General features: G+C 45.1%; 4 non-coding genes across 4 annotated transcripts; 1 reads left to right on the top strand and 3 right to left on the bottom strand.

The window, feature by feature from the left end:
* The first annotated feature begins 7102 nt into the window (after positions 1 to 7102).
* Positions 7103 to 7194, top strand: trnar-ucu. The gene is given in 2 exon segments: positions 7103 to 7139; positions 7159 to 7194. It is a non-coding gene; the product is annotated as a tRNA-Arg (tRNA).
* A 3232-nt stretch (positions 7195 to 10426) lies between these two features.
* Positions 10427 to 10508, bottom strand: trnas-aga. Its single transcript has one exon. It is a non-coding gene; the product is annotated as a tRNA-Ser (tRNA).
* A 1357-nt stretch (positions 10509 to 11865) lies between these two features.
* Positions 11866 to 11947, bottom strand: trnas-aga. Its single transcript has one exon. It is a non-coding gene; the product is annotated as a tRNA-Ser (tRNA).
* Positions 11948 to 19260: 7313 nt separating this feature from the next.
* trnas-aga lies at positions 19261 to 19342 on the bottom strand. Its single transcript has one exon. It is a non-coding gene; the product is annotated as a tRNA-Ser (tRNA).
* Between the last annotated feature and the right edge of the window lie 1728 nt (positions 19343 to 21070).

The following is a 21070-nucleotide window of genomic DNA, read 5'->3' as shown; positions in this document are numbered from 1 at the left end:
ACCAGACACTCCGCGTACTGCAGTAATGCGATAAACGGTGTCCCAGGCTTTATCTGAGAAGGGTAGAATTCAGGTGGGAAAAGACCATGAGATTTGGGGCAACACCTTGAGCTGCACGAAAATCTCACCTTCCAAAACGAACTATTCTACTATTGTGTCACAATATCAGTTGCAAAGGAAATTTGCGATAAATTCGTGTTATTTGAATGGACCAGTACAGAACTTCCGAGTCTGGATCAAAATTAAAGTAATGGAATCGTAGAAACTTACAACACAGAAAGAGATCTGCGCAGACCGAGTCGTCACGTGATGACTGGGTTATCAGGAAGTTCCACCAGATTTCTGTGTGAAGTGACCGTGGCAGTTCTCGAACCTGGATTCAACGTTAGATTCCCCGAAGTCAGACCCCCTTTCCATCCGCTGCAAAGACGAAACTGATGTTTGCACCCATGCCAATAACCACTGTGAATATATTCATTTCAGTTCTGTTTTCTGATGAAACCTTGTTTTCCAGATCGTAGAAAATACCGGATAGCTCCAGTTGCCGGACATGGACATTTTCGATGTCGGAAAAGACCTTCACATTGAGAGCCGTGAAGATTCATGGAGCATCATCCTCGAATTTAGCTACTCACGGACATGTGTCACATCCTCTGCGTGCTCCACAATCACATGCAGTCAGTAATCCTCACCAAGTGAATCAACACAAACCCCGCTCAATAAAAACTGCAGACAGACAGGGTGTGTCATTGCACCAATTCTCTTTTTAATTTTCCTCCCTTCAATATTGTACTTGTCACCCAGCAACTTCCCGACAGGCCTGGAGATAATCAAAGGAAGGACAGGAAATTGATCAAACTACAACCGCCTTCAATACAAAGTCAAACATTATCTTCAGACATTGAGCTCTAGGCTGCAGGCAACGTTTGTGTGGGTGTTAAATCAGAATCTCAGAATCAAGCAGGTTCAGCATGGCTTTATGAAGGTGATATCACGTACGACAGATTAATTAGAATTATTTGCGGCGGTACTGATCAGGATAAATAAAGGAGACCCAAACGGTGTAATATACTTGGATATCCAAATACGCGTTCGATAAGATGCCGCACATAAGTTAACTTAAGAAGATAAGAGCCCATGGTTTTCTGGCTAATATATTAGGATGGTCTCCTAGCTTTTATTTTGTTTATTGTCACTTGTACCAAGTTACAGTGAAATCTATTCTTCTGCATGCAGCTCAAAAGATCATTAAGTACATGAAAATAAAATGGAAATAAAAGAAAATACATAATAGGGCAACACAAGGTCCACAATGTTACTCCATTCACCGGCATTGGGTGAAGCAGACAGGGGTGTCGTGTTAATGACGTCAGTCCATAAGAGAGTCTTTTAGGCGTCTGGTAACAGCGGGGAGGAAGCTGTTTTTGAGTCTATTCGTACTCAAACTTCTGTATCTCCTGCCCGAAGGAAGAAGTTGGAGGGTTTTCTGACACAGTATGTAGACAGGCCAACAAGGGGCGAGGCCACATTGGATTTGGTACTGGGTAATGAAACCGGCCAGGTGTTAGATTTAGATGTAGGTGAGCACTTTGGTGATAGTGATCACAACTCGGTTATGTTTACTTTAGCAATGGGCAGGGATAGGTATATACCGCAAGGCAAGAATTATAGCTGGGGGAAAGGCAATTATGATGCTATTCGGCAAGATTTAGGAGGTATAGGATGGGGAAGGAAACTGCAGGGGATGGGTACAATCGAAATGTGGAGCTTTTTCAAGGAACAGCTACTGCGTGTCCTTGATAAGTACGTACCTGTCAGGCAGGGAGGAAGTTGTCGAGCAAGGGAGCCGTGGTTTACTAAGGAAGTTGAAGCACTTGTCAAGAGGAAGAAGAAGGCTTATGTTAGGATGAGACATGAAGGCTCAGTTAGGGCACTTGAGAGTTACAAGTTAGCCAGGAAGGACCTAAAGGGAGAGTTAAGAAGAGCGAGGAGAGGACACGAAAAGTCGTTGGCGGATAGGATCAAGGAAAACCCTAAGGCTTTCTATAGGTATATCAGGAACAAAAGAATGACTAGAGTAAGATTAGGGCCAATCAAGGATAGTAGTGGAAAGTTGTGTGCGGAATCAGAGGAGATAGGGGAAGCATTAAATGGATATTTTTCGTCAGTGTTTACACTGGAGAAAGACAATGTTGTCGAGGAGAACACTCAGGTTCAGTCGACCAGGCTAGATGGAATTGAGGTTCACAAGGAGGAGGTGTTAGCAATTTTAGAAAATGTCAAAATAGACAAGTCCCCTGGGCCAGATGGGATTTATCCTAGGATTCTCTGGGAAGCCAGGGAGGAGATTGCTGAGCCTTTGTCCTTGATCTTTATGTCGTCTTTGTCGACAGGAATAGTGCCGGAAGACTGGAGGATAGCAAATGTTGTCCCCTTGTTCAAGAAGGGGAGTAGAGACAACCCTGGTAATTATAGACCTGTGAGCCTTACTTCGGTTGTGGGTAAAATGTTGGAAAAGGTTATAAGAGATAGGGTTTATAATCATCTTGAAAAGAACAAGTTGATTAGCGATACTCAACACGGTTTTGTGAAGGGTAGGTCATGTCTCACAAACCTTATTGAGTTTTTTGAGAAGGTGACCAAACAGGTGGATCAGGGTAAAGCTGTTGATGTGGTGTATATGGATTTCAGTAAGGCGTTTGATAAGGTTCCCCACGGTAGGCTATTGCAGAAAATAAGGAAGTATGGAATTGAAGGTGATTTAGCGGTTTGGATCAGTAATTGGCTAGCTGAAAGAAGACAGAGGGTGATGGTTGATGGCAAATGTTCATCCTGGAGTTCAGTTACTAGTGGTGTACCGCAAGGATCTGTTTTGGGGCCACTGCTGTTTGTAATTTTTATAAATGACCTGGAAGAGGATGTAGAAGGATGGGTTAGTAAATTTGCAGATGACACGAAGGTCGGTGGAGTTGTGGATAGTGCTGAAGGATGTTATAGGATACAGAGGGACATAGATAAGCTGCAGAGCTGGGCTGAGAGGTGGCAGATGGAGTTTAATGCGGAAAAGTGTGAGGTAGTTCACTTTGGAAGGAGTAACAGGAATGCAGAGTACTGGGCTAATGGCAAGATTCTTGGTAGTGTAGATGAACAGAGAGATCTCGGCATCCAGGTACATAAATCCCTGAAAGTTGCCACCCAGGTTAATAGGGCTGTTAAGAAGGCATATGGTGTGCTAGCCTTTATAAGCAGGGGGATTGAGTTTCGGAACCACAAGGTCATGCTGCAGCTGTACATAACTCTGGTGCGGCCACACCTGGAGTACTGCGTGCAGTTCTGGTCACCACATTATAGGAAGGATGTGGAAGCTTTGGAAAGGGTTCAGAGGAGATTTACTAGGATGTTGCCTGGTATGGAGGGAAGGTCTTACGAGGAAAGGCTCAGGGAATTGAGGTTGTTTTCGTTAGAGAGGAGAAGGCTGAGAGGTGACTTAATAGAGACATATAAGATAGTCAGAGGGTTAGATAGGGTGGACAGTGAGAGTCTTTTTCCTCGGATGGTGATGACCAACACGAGGGGACATAGCTTTAAATTGAGGGGTGAGAGATATAGGACAGATGTCAGAGGCAGTTTCTTTACTCAGAGAGTAGTAGGGGTGTGGAACGCCCTGCCTGCAATAGTAGTAGACTCGCCAACTTTAAGGGCATTTAAGTGGTCACTGGATAGACATATGGATGAAAATGGAATAGTGTAGGTCAGATAGGCTTCAGATGGTTTCACAGGTCGGCGCAACATCGAGGGCCGAAGGGCCCGTACTGCGCTGTAGTGTTCTATGTTCTAGTAAGCCGGGTGGGTGGCGTCTTTGATTATGCTGTCCGCTTTCCCCAGGCAGCGGGTAGTGAAGTTGGAGTCAATGGAGGGGAGACAGGTTCGTGTGATGGACGGGGCGGTATTCACGACTCTCTGAAATTTCTTGCGGTCTTGGGCCGAGCGGTTGCCATACCAGGCTGTGATGCAGCCAGATAGGATGCTTTCTATGGTGCATCTGTGAACGTTGGTAAGAGTTAATGTGAACATACCGAATTTCCTTAGTTTCCTGAGGACTGCATATGATCCCAAACTCATATCCTGCTATTGTGTCATTGCTCCACCACCTTGTTCTCGTCACAAAACATCAGGAATCTCAGACGAAATCTTCAGACCTTTCATTCTCTATTCAACCAGCATCTTGTCCCATCTTGGGAAGAGGGGCTCGACATTCCGAGTTCCCCTGCAGAGATCCGCTTGCTGCTGATGAATCAAAAGAGGCCAAAAGCCTGAAAGACAGCCTCTCTCACAGCCCTGTCAGCATGTCTCGATTGCACGGCGCAGTCAGTACCTGCAGAGTAGATAACATTGGAGAGAAGTGTGAGCAATTTCCGGTCAAGATGCCCCTTCAATGTCACTATCGTCCCTGCTTCCACCACCTCCTTCGGTAGCGAGTTCCAGGCACCCACTACCCTCTGTGTAAAAAACGTGCCTCGTACATCTCCTCTAAACATTGCCCCTCGCACTTTAAACCTATACCCCATAGTAATTGACCCTTCTACCCTGGGAAAAAGTCTCTGACTCTCCAAAAGGCTCTGAGTATCCAAAAGCCTCTGGGGAAATAGAGGATTCAAAATGAAACATTATTAAAACACAGAACACAGGGCAGCACGGCGGTGCAGTGGTTAGCACTGCAGCCTCATGGCACAGAGGTCCCACATTTGATCCTGGAACTGGGTCACTGTCCATGAGGAGTTTGCACATTCTCCCAGTGCTTGTGTGCGTTTCGTCCCCACATCCAAAGATGTGCAGGGTAGGTGGATTGGTCACGCTAAATTGCCACTTAATTGGATACATTTATTGGGTTTTCGAAATTTATATATTTTTAAAACTCTGAATAGATCCTCTGGGAGCAGGACTCAAATCAAAGGGGAAAACCCGGTAGATTTCTAGTCGAAAGATTTGACAACTGGATAACATCAACTGACATCAGTCATTGTATCAACACCCCTGTAGATATTCCACTGGAAAGGGAAGGCGAAGTTGTAAAAGACAGATATCCCCCTGTTATGGAGGAAGATCTCATTCTCACAGATGGTCAAAGGGAAGAAGGCTCGGCTGAGATTTCAATCCATATTTTTCTTTGGGGAACAGACACTTTAACGGACTGAACTACAGAGTGTGAGGATGTTCAGCTAATCACAAGGGAATGCTGGAAGTACTGTAGGGAACTGCAGTATCTGTGAAAAGAGAAATAGTTAACATTTGAGTTCCTGCCCATTCATTGGAACGACCTGTTTCTCTCTCCACAGAAGCTGCCGGAACAGCTGAATATTTCCAGAATTTTCAGTCTTTATTTCGGGTTTGCAGCAGCCGCAGGATTTTGCTTTTGGGCCAAAGGACAATGAGTTGTCTTTCCTGCTCTGCGGGTTATTGCAGGTCTCTCTGGATGTGATTATCGCTGATTATCCATCTCTGTGTTGTTTATGAATCTCCGACTTTGCCGCTATTTGGGACTGAGCGCGAGACAATCAGATGGATTGATATGATTTCCTTGAAAAACTTTTAAATTTCCGTCTTTTGCCGAATTTGAGCAAGCTCCTCAATGACGGAATCACAAACATCACTCAGTGAAAGTCCTCCGGGAAACATTGAACGGTTTATCGTGAGCTGGTTCCATTTACTGCATTCAGAAGCAGCATTCCTGTCAGTGAGCAGGTCACACTCGCTGCCGCCTGCTGCCTGTGACCAGCAACAAAACCAATTGCAGAGACAGAGTCAGATCATCATCACGGAACAAATAGTAAGAATAATAACCGCTTATTGTCACAAGTAGACTTCATTGAAGTTACTGTGAAGTCGCCACATTCCGGCGCCTGTTCGGGGAGGCCGGTATGGAAATTGAACTCGCGCTGCTGGCGTGGTTCTACATTACAAACCAGCTGTTTCGACCACTGTGCTAACCCAGTCCCTCAACACAAATCCCGAGAGACAGGATCAGAGGGAAGGTTGTTTTTCTGCAGTGTGGACTTCACTACAGAACAATGAGAAAAGCAGGACATGAGAGTTGAATGTGGTAAAGAGACTTTTCTTCACACAAAAGGGAACGGAAATTAGGAACTCGCGCCCAACAAGCCAGTGAAACTGAGAGTCAAATAATATAGTTTTGAATATTTAATTTATTTTAAAACAGCTCTGGTCTGATTGTTTCTGAAATCGTTTGAGGGAGCTGGAGTTATGATGCACTTGAGCCCTGACTCAATTTAAATGAAGAGCGGAACAGTCAGGAGGCGCTGAATGGCCAGCACAGTTTGTTCGCTCCTGTGAATACAACAGAATATCAAGAGAAGCAGCTGAAAACACACATTGCATTGAATTCATAGAGTCGTAGAACTATACAGCACAGAAAAGGCCCTTCGGCCCGTTACGTCTATACTGTTCAAAAACAACCACGTAATCTTTCTCATCCCATTTTCCACCACTTGGCCCATAGCATTGTGTGCCCTGGGATGGCAAGTGCACATCTAAATACTTCTTAAATATTATGAGGCTCTCAGCCCCACCACCCTTTCAGGCAGCGGGAAAGCAGGTTTTCACAATAAAGTATTTCACAACAAAAACTCTGCAATCAGAATCTGAAAAGGGAGAGACGACCCCTCGGTCATCTTGTCCTCGGTGTCCCTATTAATAATGCCGAGGATCCCATCTGCTTTATTAACAGCTCTTACAACCTGTCCTGCCTGCTTTAATGGTCCATTTCCTCCTGTTCCTGCACAGACTTTTGGAATTATGTCCTTTACTTTAGATTGCCTACTTGTGTTCTTCCTACAGAAATGAATCACTTCATTTCTTGTGTGCCACATGTCCCTCCATTTCACCAACAAATCTATGTCCTTTCAGGGTTCGACTTGAATTTTTGGAACTCTTTTCACAACCACAGGACGGTCCAAAACATTTCACAGACAATAAAGTACTCTTGAAATGTATTCTTTGAACTGTGCAAATTGGTGAACTTTTGAACTGCCTGTTCGACAACATCGGAAATTCCCATGTGGGGATGGGAGCTTACTGCAAGTGTGGCTCTGTGGCGCAACGGATAGCGCGTTGGACTTCTAGTCGCTGTTGTGATCAGGTATTCAAAGGTTGTGGGTTCGAATCCCATCAGAGTCACATTTTAAATAATGTCTGACGAAATCAGGATCAGGTTGATCAACATTCCCAGAGAAAGGAAACTGCCGCCCGGAACCTCCTTCCAGAAAGGTGCCTCCAGTCACCCACCCCAGTCACCCGCCCCCACTTTCCCATCAGAACAACGTCACAGAAGAAATGACATCACCTTCACAGAACGACCATTCAGCAGGAAAGTAAAATATCTGAACGATGTTGACCAGAGTCAGTCTGCTCAAACGCCTGTTCTGGTTCAAAGAAAAAATGAGGCAGTGAATAGTTGTCTGCATACCGCAGGGCAGCAATGTCGTAGCACCTGGTTTGAGGAGCCGCAGCGGGAGCGCGCTGGGCCATAACTCAGAGGTCGAGGAATCGAGGCCATTCTCTGCATTTATATTCTCACTCACAGAAAAAGTAAACATAACGCACGTTCCTGTTTGCTTTGCAGCAAATACCTATAAGAGTCTTGCTTGCAGTCTCATCCCGTCATTTGTACCAGGAAAGTAGGAGACAGCGTGACATATTACAACATTGTAAAGTTCACAAACAAGGAACCACAGAGAACATGATGTAAAATCTCAGCATGTCTGGCAGCAACTGTGTGGAGAGAAAAGAGCTATCGTTTCGAGTCCAGGTGACCCGTTGTCAAAGTTGGACACGAAGCGTGTTCCAGTAGTACCCCACAGACGGACAAAATACATATACAACGTTTTCCAGTAACACCTGGAAACACCTTATTTCCTTATTGGGGGCCAGTAAGGAAATAAAGCATTATCGAGTAATAAATCACAATAGAAACCGAGTTCTCACCTTCCCCTCATGTACGGATGTGAACAATCCAACCAGCCACACTTTTTACAACAAGAGAAGACGATTTTTCCCCGGAGTCCAAGGAATCAATATTTATTCCTCAGCCAGAGTCACTGTGCAGATGACGCAGTCATTAACTGGGCTTTTGCCTGTGGGGTTCTTGGTGTGTGAATTTGCGCAGGAATCTCATGTCCTGAAGCCACCGCTTCCCCACTGAATGGGAAGTATTGGATCTTCCTGGGGTTGAACATTTTGCTGGAGAAATGTATTCTCGTGGAGGAAAATTCAATGTCTGGAGTGTTATTCGAACCCACGATTCCAGAAAGGACTGCAACCCCAACGCAGCGCCTTAGGTCGCTCAGCCATCCTGACACGTTGGGGCGAAAACTACGCTCCGCGCAATAATCGATTTAAATTCTGTCTTTATCGTCATTTGATTAGAAACTAGATGTGCTTTTACTATTTTTGAACCACAGCCAAAGTCATGTATCTGAGTGCCATCCTTCTCCAAGCCGCAGGGGCTTAAGGAGCTTTTTATTGCTGCGTTGATTAGTTTGCTCCAATCAACAAGGACCAATTGCCGCCCGATCTGCTCCTCACAAGAAGCTATTGAGATTCTAAAATCTGAGCAACATGCGGTATCCAATTGGAAAGTTGCAACCTGGCGACTGGAATCTCTCTCCACAGATGCTTCCTTGCTGCTTTCACAGACAAGCAGCCGAAGAAACCCTCGAGTATCCAAACTGGGTGAAGTGGGCTGGTTTAGCACAGTGGGCTAAATTGCTTTCTTTGAAAGCAAAGCAAGCAAGCCAGCAGCACGGTTCGATTCCCGTACCAGCCTCCCCGGACAGGCGCCGGAATGTGGCGACTAGGGGCTTTTCACAGTAACTTCATTGAAGCCTACTCGTAACACTAAGCGTTTTGAATTTCATTTGATCCAGTACAAGTGGCGGCAGATCATCCTGGGAGAAGTGAACTGAGTCACCTCGACTGTACTGTGGCTGGCTGAAGAAACAGGTGGCAAAGGGCGGATCAGACTGAAAGCAAAACTGATGCTAATAAGGAAAAAGGCAGATGTGCTGCTGGGTGAGAGCGACTTGTTTGCTTTTGGTGTGAGTGAGAAAATAAATAGCAGAGGATGGTTCTGGGTAATGGGCCCAGCACGCTTCCGCTGGGCCACTCTGCTCCTGGTTCACTTTCCGGTGTCGGACTTGAGGCAATGTTATTCTTTAAATCGTTTTAAATCTTTCTCACGTGACAGCGGCCTGTGGAGCAAAAGGCTGTGGCCCCAGCAGACTATTCAATCCCTGACTAACTCATTGGGAAAGGTTTCACATACACATTTCTCGCTATGATTTTCGAGATTGCCAAACATGATTGTATTTTTCATCTGTTCTTTGGTTTGTCAAGTTAAACACGTGTCTGCTGAGTTTTATCTTCTTCACCGGAAGGCAAATATTTTCTTGTTTTTTAAAATTACTTCTGGGGTCCACTTTCTCCGCCTCCATTTGAAAAACAAACAATCCAAACTTCTGGCTGCCATGGGAACCCGCTAAGGTTAGTAACGTGACAACATGTAACTTTATTGACTTGTCAGAGACACCACAGTAAATACGCCACTCCTTCCCGAAATGCACCCAACTGTACGCAATGTGGTGGTCAGACTCAAGTGGGTCATGCGGTGAAGTTCCTGTGCCGTACAGCCCACTCCTGACAACATGTAGATCAGCTAATTTCTTAAAGACTGGCGATCAAGGACTTGTGAGAAACAACAATGGGCGGCACAACAGCTCAGTGGTTAGCACTGTTGCTTCACAACGCCAGTGTCCCGGATTTCATTTCCCACTGGGTCACTGTGAGGAGTCTGCACGTTCTCCCCGTTTCTGCGTGGGTTTCCGCCGGATGCTCAGGTTCCCTCCCACAAGCTACGAAAGACGTGCTATTAGGTGAATTGGACATTCAGAAATTTCCCTCATTGAACCCGAACAGGCGCCGGAGTGTGGCGACTCGGGTTATTCCCACTAACTTTGTTACAGTGTTAATGTAAGCCTACTTCTGACATCAAGAAAAAGTATTATTATCTATTTACTAGTTCAGCAGCTATTCAAGTTTTATTCTCTGTCCGCGATCTGCGGAGCATTTCAGCGATGCCAACACGTGCGAAGAATCGGGTGCAATACCGGGGTCCCACTGCCGGCTGGCTTCCTATTCTATTCATCCATTAGTTTCCGATTTCATCAATAAGGTGACATCCAGGTATTTTGCTCATTTGTCGGCGGGATCAGCGGCCGTGAAGAACCGGAGGGAGGCATTGCTGTCAGACATTTTTCCATGAACATTTTTTTCAACAGGTTTCACAGCACTTCGTGTCAGGCACAACGCATAACAAAAAACTTGCGGGAATTTGGACGAGAAAAGAAGGATACGTAGTCAGCAGGGTTCGAACCTGCGCGGGGAAACCCCAATGGATTTCTAGTCCATCGCCTTAACCACTCGGCCATGACTACATGTGCCATCCGCTGTAAAATGACACTTACTGCTGATAAAATAATCCTCAAAAATGTACTGCCGCAATTTTGAGTTCTGGTGCTGCATATTAAAGTGTGTCAGCATTCTGATGTTATCTGACTCGGCATTAACATTGAATCGTATTCAATCGGGCAGAGTTTTACTCAGCCTTTCCTTCTGTTTTTCAATCACGTCAAATACATTTATACACAAAGGAGATCAATGCAAATAGATTGCGAGATGGCAGAGATAAACCCTGCCCGATTAAATACGATTAAATGTTAATGCCGAGTCAGATAAACATTAGAATGCTGACACACTTTAATATTCAGCACTATCACGCAAATACGCACAAAATTCAATTGCAAACATCGCAATAGGAATCATAAATGTTGTTTTATTTAGAGCACGATATAATCCAATACCTGCAACAGTTATGTTGAAGATGCCATCGGAGTGCCTTCTTCTGCGGAAGGAACAGAAAGAGTTTATATTGTTCTATCATTTGCCCGCATCCTTTCTGCAATATAGATTTGACGAGCTATAAAGAAATAACATGAGAATTGCAATGTGTAGAATGAAATAAACTGATATATGCATGTAGAATTCAGTCTGAGAATGCGATAAACAGTAGATGCAGAGGTAGTCAGGAAAGATGGACGGAGTTACACAAAAGCCTTACGTTGCAAACACCAGTGGTAAATTGGTGCATTTTGCAGAAGGTGGGAAACGATGGACCGTGGAGGAGCAAGGCGATTGGAGATACTCGATACGGAGTCATTCACCGTCAGTGGAAATATCCGATAACTAGTTTCTAGTTCTCATCATATGGCTGTCATATCAGAGGAGACATTCATTCCTCCAGCTCAATGTCTGGACAAATTCCTACAATGCGCTGCTGGAATTAACGGAAACATAGATTCCCTACCGTGAAGAATGAGGGCATTCAGTCCATCAAGTCTGCATTGACCATCCGAAGGAGCTCCATATCTGGGCCCTATCCATGCCCGACCCCGTATCTCTGGCTATTGCTTGGAAATTAAGGGGAAAGTAAACATGGCCAAACCATCTAACCTGCAGATGGTTGGACTTTGCGAAGAATCGGGTGCAATACTGAGGTCCCCCTGCCGGCTGGCTTCCTATTCTATTCATCGATTTGATCCAATTTCACCAATAAGGTGACATCCAGGCATTTTGCCCATTTGTCGGCGGGATCAGCGGCCGTGAAGAACCGGAGGGAGGCATTGCTGTCAGACATTTTTCCATGAACATTTTTTTCAACAGCACTTCGTGTCAGGCACAACTCAAACAAAGAAACTTCCGTGAATTTGGAATTTGCACGAGAAAAGAAAGACACGTAGTCAGCAGGATTCGAACTTGCGCGGGGAAACCCCAATGGATTTCTAGTCCATCGCCTTAACCACTCGGCCATGACTACTCAGGCTGCCTTATGCAAAATGACACTTACTGCTTGGAAAGCAATCCTCAAAAATACACTGCCGCAATTTTGAGTTCTGGTGCTGCACATGAAAGTGTGTCAGCATTCTGATCGTTATCTGACTCGGCATTAACATTGAATCGTATTTAATCGGGCAGGGTTTTACTCAGTCTTTCCTTCTGTTTTTCAAGCACGTCAAAATACATTTATACACAAAGGAGATCAATGCAAATAGATTGCGACATGACAGAGATAAACACACAAGTATTCAGCACTATCACGCAAATACGCACAAAATTAAATTGCAAATATCGCAATAGGAATCATAAATGTTGTTTTATTTAGAGCATAATATAATCCAATACCTGCAACAGTTATGTTGAAGATGCCATCGGAGTGCCTTCTTCTGTGGGAAGAACACAAAGAGTTTATATTGTTCTGTCATTTGCCCGCATCCTTTCTGCAATATAGATTTGACGAGCTATTAAGAAAGAACATGAGAATTGCAACGGGTAGAATGAAATAAACCAGTAAGGTACGAGACAATAAACTCAATGTAACTAAGGGGAAGAATTGACAGGGAAGAGATGAAGAACGCAAAGGTGGTCTGAGGTGCATTTGTTTTAATGCGAGAAGTGTAGCAGGTAAGGCAAATGAACTTAGGGCTTGAATCAGTACCTCTGAATATGATGCTATTGGTATTACTGAGACTTGGTAGAGGGAAGGACAGGACTGGCAACTGAATATCCCAGGATATAGATGCTTTAGGAGGGATATAGAGGGACGTAGAAGGGGTGGAGGAGTTGCATTACTCGTCAGAGATGATATCACAGCTGTGATTAAGGAGGGCACGATGGAGGATTCGAGCACTGAGGCAATATGGGTGGAGCTGAGAAATAGGAAGGGTGCAGTAACATTGTTGTGACTTTACTACAGGCCTCCCAAAAGCGAGCATGAAGTAGAGGTACAAATATGCAGACAGATTATAGAAAAATGTAGGAGCAATAGGGTGGTTGTGATGGAAGATTTTAACTTCCCCAACATTGAATGGGATTCGTGTAGTGTTGGAGGCGCCGATGGAGCAGAGTTTGAAAGGAGCATCCAGGAGAGTTTTTTGGAGCAGTATGTAAATAGTCCAACTCGGGAAGGGGCCATACTGTACCTGGTATTGGGGAATGATCCCGGCCAGGTGGTTGATGTTTCAGTCGGTGATTACTTTGGGAATAGCGATCACAATTCCGTAAGTTTTAGAATACTCATGGACAAGGACAGGAGGGGTCCGAAAGGAAGAGTGCTAAATTGGGGAAAGGCAGTGTATAACAAAATTCGGCAGGAGCTAGGGAATGTGGATTGGGAGCAGCTGTTTAAGGGTAAATCCACATTTGAAATGTGGAAGTCTTTTAAGGAAAGGGTGATTAGAGTGCAGGACAGACATGTTCCTGTGAAAATGGAAGATAGAAATGGCAAGATTAGGGAACCATGGATGACGGGTTAAATGGTGAAACTAGCTAAGATGAAAAAGGAAGCATACATAGGATCGAGGCAACTCAAAACTGATGAAGCTTTGGAGGAATATCGGGAAAGTAGGACGAATCTCAAACGCGCAATAAAGAGGGCTAAAAGGGGTCATGAAATATCTTTGGCTAACAGGGTTAAGGAAAATCCCTAAGCATTTTATTCGTATGTAAGGAGCAAAAGGGTAACTAGGGAAAGGATTGGCCCACTTAAAGGCAAAAGATGAAATTTATGCGTGGACTCAGAGGAAATGGGTTAGATTCTTAATGAGTACTTTGCATCGGTATTCACAAAGGAGAGGGACAAGACGGATGTTGAGGCTCGGGATGGATGTTTAAATACTCTCGGTCAAGTTTTCATACGGAAGGGGAAGTTTTGGGTATTCTAAAAGACATTAAGGTGGACAAGTCCCCAGGACCGGATGGGATCTATCCCAGGTTACTGAGGGAAGCGAGGGTCGAAATAGCTGGGACCTTAACAGATATCTTTGCAGCATACTTGAGCACGGGTGAGGTCCCGGAGGACTGGATAATTGCTAATGTTGTCCCTTTGTATAAGAAGGGTAGCAGGGATAATCCAGGGAATTATAGACCTGTGAGCTTGATGTCAGTGGTAGGCAAACTGTTGGAAAAGATACTGAGGGATAGGATCTATTCACATCTGGAAGAAAATAGACTTATCAGTGATAGGCAGCATGGTTTTGTGCAGGGAAGGTCATGTCTTTCAAACGTAATAGAATTCTTTGAGGAAGTGATAAAGGTAATTGATGAGGGAAGGGCTGTAGATGTCGTATACATGGACTTTAGTAAGGCGTTTGATAAGTTTTCCCATGGCAGGTTGATGGAAAAAGTGAAGTCGTATGGGGTTCAGTGTGTAGTAGCTAGATGGATAAAGAACTGGCTGGGCAACAGGAGACAGAGAGTAGTGGTGGAAGGGAGTGTCTCAAAATGGAGAAGGGTGACTAGTGGTGTTCCACAGGGATCCGTGCTCGGACCACTGTTGTTTGTGATCTACATAAATGACCTTGAGGAAGGTATAGGTGGTCTGAGTAGCAAGTTTGCAGATGATACTAAGATTGGTGGAGTTGCAGATAGCGAGGAGGACTGTCAGAGAATACAACAAAATATAGATAGATTGGAGAGTTGGGCAGAGAAATGGCAGATGGAGTTCAATACAGGCAAATGCGAGGTGATGCATTTTGGAAGATCAAATTAACGAGCGGACTATATGGTCAATGGAAGAGTCTTGGGGAAATTGATGTGCAGAGAGATCTGGGAGTTCAGGTCCATTGTATCCTGAAGGTGGCAACGCAGGTTGATAGAGTGGTCAAGAAGGCATACAGCATGCTTGCCTTCATCGGGCGGTGTATTGAGTACAAGAGTTGGCAGGTCATGTTACAGTTGTATAGGACTTTGGTTCGGCCACATTTGGAATACTGCGTGCAGTTCTGGTCGGCACATTACCAGAAGGGTGTGGATGACTTGGAGAGGGTGCAGAGGAGGTTCACCAGGATGTTGCCTGGTATGGATGGTGCTAGCTATGAAGAAAGGTTGAGTAGATTAGGATTGTTTTCGTTGGAAAGGCAGAGGTTGAGGGGGGACCTGATTGAGGTCTACAACATTATGAGAGGTATGGACTGGGTGGAGAGCAACAAGCTTTTCCCAAGAGTGGGAGTGTCAGTTACAAGGGGTCACGATTTCAAAGTGAGAAGGGGAAAGTTTAAGGGAGATGTGCGTGGAAAGTTTTTTACGCAGAGGGTGGTGGGTGCCTGGAACGCTTTACCAGGGGAGGTGGTAGAGGCGGGCACGATAGCATCATTTAAGAAGCATCTAGACAGGTATATGAATGGGCGGGAACAGAGGGAAGTAGACCTTGGAAAATAGGAGACAGGTTTAGATGAAGGATCTGGATCGGCTCAGGCTGGGAGGGCCGAAGGGCCTGTTCCTGAGCTGTAATTTTCTTGGTTCTTTGTATATGTGTATGTAGAATACTGTCTCAGAATGCGATAAACAGCAGATGCAGAGGCAGTCAGGAAAGATGTACGGAGTTTCACAAAAGCCTTACGTTGCAACCACAAGTGGGGAAATTGGTGTATTTTGCAGATGGTGAGAAACGATGGACCGTGGAGGAGCAAGCCAATTGGAGATACTCGATACGGAGTCATACACCGTCAGTGGAAATATCCGACAACTAGTTTCTAGTTCTCATCAGCCCGGCTGTCATATCAGAGGAGACATTCATTCCTCCAGCTCAATGTCTGGACAAATTCCACCAATGCGCTGCTGGAATTAATGGAGACATAGATTCCCTGCAGGGATGGTGCAGGAGGGAGGGTTTCAGATTGCTGGACAATTGGGGCTCATTCTGGGGTAGGTGGGACATCTACAAACGGGATGGTTTACACCTGGAACAGAGGGATAATAATGTCCTGGGGGGGGGGGGGGGGGGAGAGGTGGTTGGCTAATGCTCTTCTGGAGGGTTTAAACTAGTTTAGCAGGGGATTGGGAACCTGAATTGTAGCTCCAGTATACAAGAAGCTGAGAGTACTGAGGTCATGAGTAAGGTTTCAAAGTTGCAGGAGTGTACCGGCAGGAAGGAAGGTGGTTTAAATTGTATCTACTTCAATGCCAGGAGCATCCGGAATAAGGTGGGTGATCTTGCGACATGGGTTGGTACCTGGGACTTCGATGTTGTGGCCATTTCGGAGACATGGATAGAGCAGGAGTAGGAATGGTTGTTGCCGGTACCGGGGTTTAGATATTTCAGTAAGCTCAGGGAAGGTTGTAAGAGAGGGGGAGGGGTGGCATTGTTAGTCAAGGACAGTATTACGGTGGCTGAGAGGACATTTGATGAGGACTCGAATACTGAGGTAGTATGGGGTGAGTTAAGAAACAGAAAAGAGAGGTCACCCTGTTAGGGCTTTTGTATAGGCCTCCAAAAAGTTCCAGAGATGTAGAGGAAAGGATTGCAAAGATGATTGTGGATAGGAGCGGAAGTAACAGGGTAGTTGTTATGGGGACTTTAACTTTCCAAATATTGACTGGAAACACAAGAGTTCGTGGACTTTAGATGGTGCGTTTTTGTCCAATCTCTGTTGGAGGATTCTTGCTGCAGTACGTAGATAGGCCAATGAGAAGCGATGCCGTATTGGATTTTGTACTGGGTAATGAACCAGGACAGGGGTCAGATTTGGAGGTAGGTGAGCACTTTGGTGATATTGACCACAATTCGATTATGTTTACTTTAGTGATGGAAAGGGATAGGTATACACCGCAGGGCAAGTGTTATAGCTGGGGGAAAGGCAATTATGATGCAGTGAGCCAAGACTTAGGATGCATTGGCTGGAAAGGAAAACTGCAGGGGATGGGCACAATGGAAATGTGGAGCATGTTCAACGAGCAGCTACTGCGTGTCCTTGATAAGTATGTACCTGTTTGGCAGGGAGGAAGTGGTCGAACGAGGGAACCATGATTTTCGAAAGCGGTTGAAACACTTGTCAAGAGGAAGAAGGACGCTTATGTAAAGATGCGACGTGATGGTTCAGTTAGGGCGCTTGAGAGTTACAAGTTAGCTAGGAAGGCTCTAAAGAGAGAGCTAAGAAGAGCCAGGCGAGGATATAAGAAGTCTTTGGCAGGTAGGATCGAGGATAACCCTAAAGCTTTCTGTAGATATGTCAGGAATAATAGAATGACTAAGGTAAGAGTAGGGCCAGTCAAGAACAGGAGTAGGAAGTTGTGCGTGGAGTCCGAGGAGATAGGAGAGGTGCTAAATGAGTATTTGTCGTCTGTATTCACACAGGAAAAAAACAAAGTTGTCGAGGAGAATACTGAGATACAGGCTACTAGACTAGAAGGGCGTGAGGTTCAGAAGGAGGAGGTGTTAGCGATTCTGGAAAGTGTGAAAATGGATAAGTCCCCTGGGCCGGATGGGATTTATCCTAGAATTCTTTGGGAAGCTAGAGAGGAGATTGCTGAGCCTTTGGCTTTCATCTTTAAGTCATCTTTGTCGACAGCAATAGTGCCAGAAGACTGGAGGATAGCAAATGTTGTCCCATTGTTCAAGAAAGGGAGTAGAGTTAACCCCGTTAACTATAGACCGGGGAGCCTTACTTCTTTTGTGGGAAAAGTCTTAGCAAGGTTTATAAGAGATAGGATGTATAATCATCTGGAAAGCAATAATTTGATTAGAGATAGTCAACATGGTTTTGTGAAGGGTAGGTCGTGCCTCACAAACTTCATTGAGTCCTTCGAGAAGGTGACCAAACAGGTGGAGAGGGTAAATCAGTTGATGTCGTGTATATGGAATTCAGTAAAGCGTTTGATAAGGTTCCCCACGGTAGGCTATTGCAGAAAACACGGAGACAAGGGATTCACGGTGATTTAGCAGTTTGGATCAGAAATTGGCTAGCTGGAAGAAGACAAAGGGTGGTGGTTGACGGGAAATGTTCAGACTGGTGGCCAGTTACTAGTGGTGTACTACAAGGATCTGTTTTGGGGCCGCTGCTGTTTGTCATTATTATAAATGACATGGAGGAGAGCGTAGAAGGATGGGTGAGTAAATTTGCAGATGACACTAAAGTCGGTGGTGTTGTGCACAGTGCAGAAGGATGTTACAAGTTACAGAGGGACAGAGATAATCTGCAGATCTGGGCTGATAGGTGACAAATGGAGTTCAATGCAGAAAAGTGTGAGGTGATTCATTGTGGGAGGAATAACATGAAGACAGAGTACTGGGCTAATGGTAAGATTATTGGTAGTGTGGACGAGCACTGAGATCTCGGTGTCAAAGTCCATAGATCACTGAAAGTTGCCACCCAGGCTGCGAGGGTTGTTCAGAAGGCGTACGATGTGTTATCTTTTTTTGGTAGAGGAATTGAGTTTCGGAGCCATGAGGTCATGTTGCAGTTGTACAAAACTCTGGTGCGGCTGCATTTGGAGTATTGCGTGGAGCTCTGGTCGCCACATTATAGGAAGGGTGTGGAAGCATTAGAAAGGGTAAAGCGGAGATTTACAAGGATGTTGCCTAGTATTGAGGGAAGATCGTATGAGGAAAGGCTGAAGGATTTGAGACTCTTTTCGATAGAGAGAAGAAGATTAAGATGTGACTTAATTGATTCATACAAGATGATCAGAGGATTAGATAGGGTGGACATTGACAGCCTTTTTCCTCGGATGGTGATGTCCAGCACGAGGGGACATCGCTTTAAATTGAGGGGAGATAGATATAGGACAGATGCCAGAGGTAGGTTCTTTACTCAGAGAGTAGTAAGGGCGTGGAATGTCCTGTCTGCAACAGTAGTGGACTCGCCAACACTAAACGGATTCAAATGGTCAATGGATAGGCATTTTACGATAAGAGAATAGTGTAGAGGGTCTTTAGAGGGGTTTCACAGGACGGCGCAACATCGAGGGCCGAATGTTCTGTAATGTACTATGTTCTCTGTTCTCTATCTCTATCTAATGCTTGGAAATTAAGGGTAAAGTAAACATGGTCAAACAGCCTAACAAGCAGATGGTTGGACTGTGCGAAGAATCGGGTGCAATACCGAGGTCCCACTGCCGGCTAGCTTCCTATTATATTCATCCATTAGTTTCCGATTTCACCAATTAGGTGACATCCAGGCATTTTGCTCATTTGTCGGCGGGATCAGCGGCCGTGAAGAACCGGAGGGAGGCATTGCCGTCAGACATTTTGCCATGAACATTTTTTTAAACAGGTTCCACAGCACTTCGTGTCAGGCACAACTCATCACAAAGAAACTTGCGTGAATTTGGAATTTGCACGAGAATAGAAAGACACGTAGCCAGCAGGGTTCCAACCTGTGCGGGAAAACCCCAATGGATTTCTAGTCCATCGCCTTAACCACTCGGCCATGACTACATGTTCCGTCCTATGCAAAATGACACTTACTGCTGATAAAACAATCCTCAAAAATGTACTGCCGTATTTTGGGTTCTTGTGCTGCATGTTAGTTTATTTCAGCATTCCGATGCTTATCTGACTCGGCATTAATATTGAATCGTATTTAATCGGGCACGGTTTTACTCAGCCTTTCCTTCTGTTTTTCAATCACGTCAAAATACATTTATACACAAAGGAGGTCAATGCAAATAGATTGCGAGATAAACTCATAATTATTCAGCACTATCACGCTGATACGCACAGAATTCAATTGAAAACATCGCAATAGGAATCATAAATGTTGTATTATTAAGAGCGTGATATAATCCAATACCTGCAACAGTTATGTTGAAGATGCCATCGGAGTGCCTTCTGCTGCGGGAGGAGCACGAAGAGTTTATATTGTTCTATCATTTGCTCGCATCCTTTCTGCAATATAGATTTGACGAGTTATAAAGAAAGACAATGAGAATGTTTGTGGCTTAACCGCTCCTTGACACCTGTTCTTCGGCTACCCACAGTGCAGTCGAGGTGACTCAGTTGACCTCTTCCAGAATCCTCCTCTGCCTCCTCAACTGAATGAATTTCCTCCTGTTTGTCCGCTGATCGGCTACTTGTCTGTGAAAGCGGCACCGGAAGCAGCGGGGGAGAGAGATTCCAATCGCCAGGATGCAACTCTCCAATTGGATATTTCACGTTGCTCAGATCTTCCACTCTCGTTTCGAGAATCAGAGAATGGTTACAGATCCAGGGTGAGTCCATTCCGCCCACCGTGTCCATGTCAGTCGCCGAGAGCTGGCGTGTAGTCCCGTGATAAAAACAGAAAATGCTGGAAAATATCAACAGGCTGGCAGCAGCTGTTGCGAGGGAAACAGAGAATGGGAAGCAGGGTCATCCTGGGTTTGGAACTGCAACTGTTTTTCTCTCTCCACAGATGTTGCCAGACCTGCCGAGTTATCCAACATTTTCTATTGCTCTTTCAGGATTTTATGAAGAATCTCAGTGCGGCATTGGCCTTGTGCTCGACGCTTTTATTTATAAAGACTGGTCCCGTATGTCTATTGTTCTGTTCGCAGTGGAGGCCAACAAACCAGAAAGAACCGAATTGATCCAATGATCCCGAAAAGAAAAGCGAGGGACAAAAAAGAATTTCTTTTGATGTTACTTTCACAACCAAACCAAATTCAACAGGAATCATGAAGCCCATTGAGTTTATAAACGCACCGCCTTCGACGGCTCGGCCATCCTGAGATGTTGCGGCAAAAGATATGCTCCGTGCACAAATCGGTTTAAATTCTATCCTCATCGTCATTTCATTTCAAACTGGACGTGCTTTTTCTATTTTTGAACCCCAGCCAGAGTCCTGTATCTGAGTGCCATCCTTGTCCAATGGGCTGGGTGTTAAGGAGCTTCTCATTGCTGAATTGATGCGTTTGCTCCAATTAACAAAGACCCAAATGCCGCCGACCTGTTCCTCACACGAAGGTGTTGAGAGTCTAAGATCTGAGCGCCGAGAAGGATCCAATTAGACAGTTGCATCCTGGCGACTGGAATCTCTCTCCACAGCTGCTTCTGGTGCTGCTTTCACAGACAAGCAGCCAAAGAACCCCTTCCGTGTAGAAACAGAGGGAAGTTCATCCAGAAAAGGCGGCAGAAGATGTTTCTGGGAGAGGTCTACTGAGTCACCTTGACAATCCAATTAGACAG

The sequence above is a fragment of the Scyliorhinus canicula genome, chromosome 31 (genome assembly GCF_902713615.1).
Source record: "Scyliorhinus canicula chromosome 31, sScyCan1.1, whole genome shotgun sequence".
Classification (NCBI taxonomy): Eukaryota; Metazoa; Chordata; class Chondrichthyes; order Carcharhiniformes; family Scyliorhinidae; genus Scyliorhinus; species Scyliorhinus canicula.
Note: the sequence above shows the minus strand (reverse complement) of the source record. Positions and strands in the feature narration are given on the sequence as shown.